This window comes from Idiotropiscis lumnitzeri, unplaced genomic scaffold (genome assembly GCF_059441095.1).
Source record: "Idiotropiscis lumnitzeri isolate Australia: NSW breed Sydney's pygmy pipehorse unplaced genomic scaffold, RoL_Ilum_1.0 HiC_scaffold_49, whole genome shotgun sequence".
Lineage (NCBI taxonomy): Eukaryota > Metazoa > Chordata > Actinopteri > Syngnathiformes > Syngnathidae > Idiotropiscis > Idiotropiscis lumnitzeri.
The window spans coordinates 1520612-1526611 of NW_028283587.1; the positions used below are offsets into that span (position 1 = coordinate 1520612).

Genomic DNA, 6000 nt, shown 5'->3' on the forward strand with positions numbered 1-6000 from the left:
GTGCAGTACGTGAAAATTAAAATAAAAACACATTTTTGATTCCACTTGGCGGCGCTGTGTGTATAACAAAATAATAACATTAAGATGTCTTCAGGTCGGGACATTTTATTTACAGGTGAAGGTTTGGATTTTTAGGAGCATGTGCAGGGGAGTTATTAAGCATTCATTTATTTGTATTAGGTTCATTTTGTCTTCTTATTATTGATATTTGACTGATTCATTAAAAGCAGACAATTATGTTTTCGGTAAATTTTTTACCTGACATGTTTCGGCGAGTCTTTCGCCTTCTTCAGAGTGTCGCATGATGGTGTCTTGAGACCCGTCTTTATCAGCTGATGTTCCATGAGGATGTGACTTACCTGTCAAAAAAATGAAAAATCAGAGCAGTAAAAGAACAAGCACAACATGAACATTACAAATCAGCAATCACTGACCACTGCAAAAGGGAAAACCACATCATGGACCGGGAGAAGGGCAGGGTCATCCGCACAGAAGAGAACAAACAACAGCGCTGGATCAGAGAGGCCATTGAGATCTGCAAGCAAGGCATAAAAACCATGAACAGAGACAAGGGAGCCTTCATCCTCTCTACCACCTGGACCAGCATCTTGGCGGAGTTAACGGACAGCGGGGGGCGTGACTTGCCTTCATTCTTGTGACAGGTAAGTCACGCCCTCATGGAACATCAGCTGATAAAGACGGGCCACAAGACACCATCATGTGACACTCTGAAGAAGGCGAAAGACTTTCGTATTGTGACATCCTCAAGGCCTAAACACTCATCCGAGCAAATATAAGGTAGATTTTGTTAACCTGCCCGGAGAAAAACATCAACGAAAATAATTTGTATTTGTTTTAACCAGTTGGTGGCGCTACCACTGCGATCAAAAATAAGTTGGCAGCCGTCTTCAGGGCCTGAATATCCTCAAATGTGAAAAATTTCGAGAAGATGGATCATCTGAATCATTTTGCAGGAACTTTTGTTGCCACGGAGAATAATCAGTCTCTGCGGCACCGTAATAGCCACGCCCTTCGAAGGAAAGTCACAAAAATAGGGATAGAGTAAGATCAATGTCTTGAGTCCTTTCTAGCCAATTTTCAATCGGATTCGTTAAAAGGGCACCGTGCAGTACGTCAAAATGTAAAAAATGATATTGATTGGCGCAAGGTGTATAACTGAATATAAACATATAGATGTCTTCAGGTACCGACTCTTTATGTACATGTGAAGTTTTGGATTTTTAGCAGCATGTGCAAGAGAGTTATTAAGCATTTTGTCCATTGCGGCGAAGGAAATCTTAAGTGAAAACTTTGAAGCCCCGCCCCCGTCATATAGTATTTCGGAAACAAAAAGTTTTAGCCCCAGTGTTTGTCCCAGGTCTTAAGATGCTACAGACAGAATTTTAAGGCAATCAGATGAAGCCTTTAGGATCAGGGTGCAAAAGAATGACCCCTGTAAACATGCAAAAAAGGGCAAAAGTCGGACTTTCAAAAATTCATAACTCACTTCCTGTTCATATTAGACGTTAAAATATCAAATTTTTCGCCATGCCCGATGAGACTGCCAAGTGTGGTGAATTTTTGTGCATGTTTCGGGGGTCAAAAATGCAATCGAACAATCGGAAAAATAATAATAATAATAATTTCTACAAAAACAATAGGGACTTCGCAGCGGTCGCTGCTCAGGCCCTAATAATAATAATAATAATAATAATAATAATAAAAGTAATAATATTTTCTACAAAAACAATAGGGACCTCGCAGCCGTCGCAGCTCGGGCCCTAATAACAATTTCTAGAAAAACAATAGGGACCTCGCAGCGGTCACTGCTCGGGCCCTAATAATAATAATAATAATAATTTCCACAAAAACAATGGGGACCTCGTAGCGGTCGCTGCTCGGGCCCTAATAATAATTTCTACATAAACAATAGGGACCTCGCCGCGGTCGCTGCTCGGGCCCCAATAATAATTTCTACACAAAGTCCATTGTGGTGACCCGCCCCTTTTAAGTAAATTCAAAATGGCCGACTTCCTGTAAAACCTAGCTCATTGCTCCAAGAGACTTTTTTGTAGGTCTTGGTCTTATACATACAGTGAACCTTCGCTACTTCGCGGTTCACCTTTCGCGGGTTCAGTGCTTCGCGGGTATAAAAAATATTCGGGGGCATTGTAGTTTCGCCGAGCGGCACGACGGGGCGCTGGAGCGGTTAGACGGCCGGCGTGCGCCGAAGAAGAGCGTGGGCGAAGAGGAGAGTGGACGAAGAAGAGCACGTTCCCCCGGACACGATCGGTGACGACGTTTCGCGCGGTTCGGACCGTACCAGAGCTCCGGCCGGCGTGCGTGGCAGTTAAGCCGTAGAGGAGCACCTTCCCCGGGCACGGGCGGTGCCAAGCGGCCCCTAAGTTTAACCGAATGGAAGCTCCGGAGGAGGAGGGCATGCTCGCGTCACAGTAAGCCGAAGAGGAGCACCTTCCCCGGGCACGGGCGGTTCCAAGCGGCCCCTAAGTTTAACCGAATGGAAGCTCCGGAGGAGGAGGGCATGCTCGCGACACAGTAAGCCGAAGAGGAGCACCTTCCCCGGGCACGGGCGGTGCCAAGCGGCCCCTAAGTTTAACCGAATGGAAGCTCCGGGGGAGGAGGGTGGGCGTGTGTCACAGTTAAGCCGAATTGGAGCACCTCTTCCGCCCGGGCACGAGCGGAGCGCGAAGCTGTCAGTTATGAATGAATAAATGAATAAATAAATAAATAAATAAAGAATGCCACCTTTCATTTCACAGGGCACACCGGACGGCGTACCAGCAGGTAAAAGTCGGAGTAATTAAATAAATACAAAAAGAATGGCTGGGGAATAAAAAAATAATACGTTTTAATAATAATTTGTTTTTTTTGTTATAACATGAATTTCACTCTCTCTCTCCCCGTATATATATATATATATATATATATATATATATATATATATATACATATATATATATATATATATATATATATATATATATATACATATATATATATATGTATATTTATATATATATGTATATATATATATATATATATATATATATATATATTGTATTTTTTTTTTAAGCATTTTTGAAGGTGCGCCGCAACTTCGCGGATTTTCAGTTTTCGCGGGTGGTCTCTGTCCCCATTAACCGCGATAACCGAGGGTTCACTGTACTCCATAAAATTTACAAAAAGCGAGGTGAAACACTCAACCAGGGCTGCTTTTTTGAACATTTCTCGAGGGCCATGGCGAGCCATTTCAAAAAAGCTGCACAACTAACGTATAAAATATTGATAAATTTGCTCTGCCTGATGTGTGTGTAAAGTTTCACGAGTTGTCGTTCATATTTAGAACCTCATAATCAGCGTTGTTTTATTGCCGAACAGTGCAATGCCACTCCCACAACTTTTCACGAAAAAGGACGAATTTCGTATTGTGACATCCTCATGGCCGAAACAGTCATCCGAGCATATATGAGGGCGACCTTGTTGAGTTGCACAGAGAAAAACATCCAAGAAAATAACTTGTATTAGCTTTTACCAGTTGGTGGCGCTACTACTACGATGAAAAATAAGTTGGTAGATGTCTTCAGGGCTGAAGTATCCTCAAATGTGTACAACTTCGAGAAGATAGGATCATCTGAGTCATGTTGCCGGAGCTTTTGTTGCCACAAAGTACAATCGGACTTTTCAGCACCGTAATAGCCACGCCTTTTGCCAAAACGTCACAAAATTCGGCAGAGAGTAAGATCATTGTCTTGAGTCTTTTCTGACTAATTTTCAGTCGGATTCGTCAAAAGGGCACCGTGCAGTACGTGAAAATTAAAATAAAAACACATTTTTGATTCCACTTGGCGGCGCTGTGTGTATAACAAAATAATAACATTAAGATGTCTTCAGGTCGGGACGTTTTATTTACAGGTGAAGGTTTGGATTTTTAGGAGCATGTGCAGGGGAGTTATTAAGCATTCATTTATTTGTATTAGGTTCATTTTGTCTTCTTATTATTGATATTTGACTGATTCATTAAAAGCAGACAATTATGTTTTAGGTTAATTTTTTACCTGACATGTTTCGGCGAGTCTTTCGCCTTCTTCAGAGTGTCGCATGATGGTGTCTTGAGACCCGTCTTTATCAGCTGATGTTCCATGAGGGTGTGACTTACCTGTCAAAAAAATGAAAAATCAGAGCAGTAAAAGAACAAGCACAACATGAAAATTACAAATCAGCAATCACTGACCACTGCAAAAGGGAAAACCACATCATGGACCGGGAGAAGGGCAGGGTCATCCGCACCGAAGAGAACAAACAACAGCGCTGGATCAGAGAGGCCATTGAGATCTGCAAGCGAGGCATAAAAACCATGAACAGAGACAAGGGAGCCTTCATCCTCTCTACCACCTGGAGCAGCATTTTGGCGGAGTGAACGGACAGCGGGGGGCGTGACTTGCCTTCATTCTTGTGACAGGTAAGTCACGCCCTCATGGAACATCAGCTGATAAAGACGGGCCACAAGACACCATCATGTGACACTCTGAAGAAGGCGAAAGACTTTCGTATTGTGACATCCTCAAGGCCTAAACACTCATCCGAGCAAATGTAAGGTAGATTTTGTTAACCTGCCCGGAGAAAAAAATCAACGAAAATAATTTGTATTTGTTTTAACCAGTTGGTGGCGCTAACACTGCGATCAAAAAGAAGTTGGCAGCCGTCTTCAGGGCCTGAATATCCTCAAATGTGAAAAATTTCGAGAAGATGGATCATCTGAATCATTTTGCAGGAACTTTTGTTGCCACGGAGAATAATCAGACTCTGCGGCACCGTAATAGCCACGCCCTTCGAAGGAAAGTCACAAAAATAGGGATAGAGTAAGATCAATGTCTTGAGTCTTTTCTAGCCAATTTTCAATCGGATTCGTTAAAAGGGCACCGTGCAGTACGTCAAAATGTAAAAAATGATATTGATTGGCGCAAGGTGTATAACAGAATATAAACATATAGATGTCTTCAGGTACCGACTCTTTATGTACATGTGAAGTTTTGGATTTTTAGCAGCATGTGCAGGAGAGTTAATTAAGCATTTTGTCCATTGCGGCGAAGGAAATCTTAAGTGAAAACTTTGAAGCCCCGCCCCCGTCATATAGTATTTCGGAAACAAAAGATTTTAGCCCCAATTTTAGCCCCAGTGTTTGTCCCAGGTCTTAAGATGCTACAGACAGAATTTTAAGGCAATCAGATGAAGCCTTTAGGATCAGGGTGCAAAAGAATGACCCTTGTAAACATGCAAAAAAGGGCAAAAGTCGGACTTTCAAAAATTCATAACTCACTTCCTGTTCATATTAGACGTTAAAATATCAAATTTTTCGCCATGCCCGATGAGACTGCCAAGTTTGGTGAATTTTTGTGCATGTTTCGGGGGTCAAAAATGCAATCGAACAATCGGAAAAATAATAATAATAATAATTTCTATAAAAACAATAGGGACTTCGCAGCGGTCGCTGCTCAGGCCCTAATAATAATAATAATAATAATAAAAGTAATAATATTTTCTACAAAAACAATAGGGACCTCGCAGCCGTCGCAGCTCGGGCCCTAATAACAATTTCTAGAAAAACAATAGGGACCTCGCAGCGGTCACTGCTCGGGCCCTAATAATAATAATAATAATAATTTCCACAAAAACAATGGGGACCTCGTAGCGGTCGCTGCTCGGGCCCTAATAATAATTTCTACAAAAAAAATAGGGACCTCGCCGCGGTCGCTGCTCGGGCCCCAATAATAATTTCTACACAAAGTCCATTGTGGTGACCCGCCCCCTTTTAAGTAAATTCAAAATGGCCGACTTCCTGTAAAACCTGGCTCATTGCTCCAAGAGACTTTTTTGTAGGTCTTGGTCTTATACATACAGTGAACCCTCGCTACTTGGCGGTTCACCTTTCGCGGGTTCAGTGCTTCGCGGGTCTAAAAAATATTCGGGGGCATTGTAGTT

General features: G+C 42.2%; 1 long non-coding RNA gene across 2 annotated transcripts in view; it reads right to left on the bottom strand.

Moving 5' to 3' along the window:
* LOC148315725 (uncharacterized) overlaps positions 1–4356 on the bottom strand; it is a 28688-nt gene extending 24332 nt beyond the window's left edge. For both annotated transcript variants that reach the window (XR_015840653.1, XR_015840654.1), the window contains exons 1-2: positions 4253–4356; positions 435–535 (exon numbers count right to left, since the gene is read on the bottom strand). This is a non-coding gene — a long non-coding RNA (uncharacterized LOC148315725). The remainder of the gene's footprint in view (positions 1–434; positions 536–4252) is intronic.
* Positions 4357–6000: the final 1644 nt, after the last annotated feature.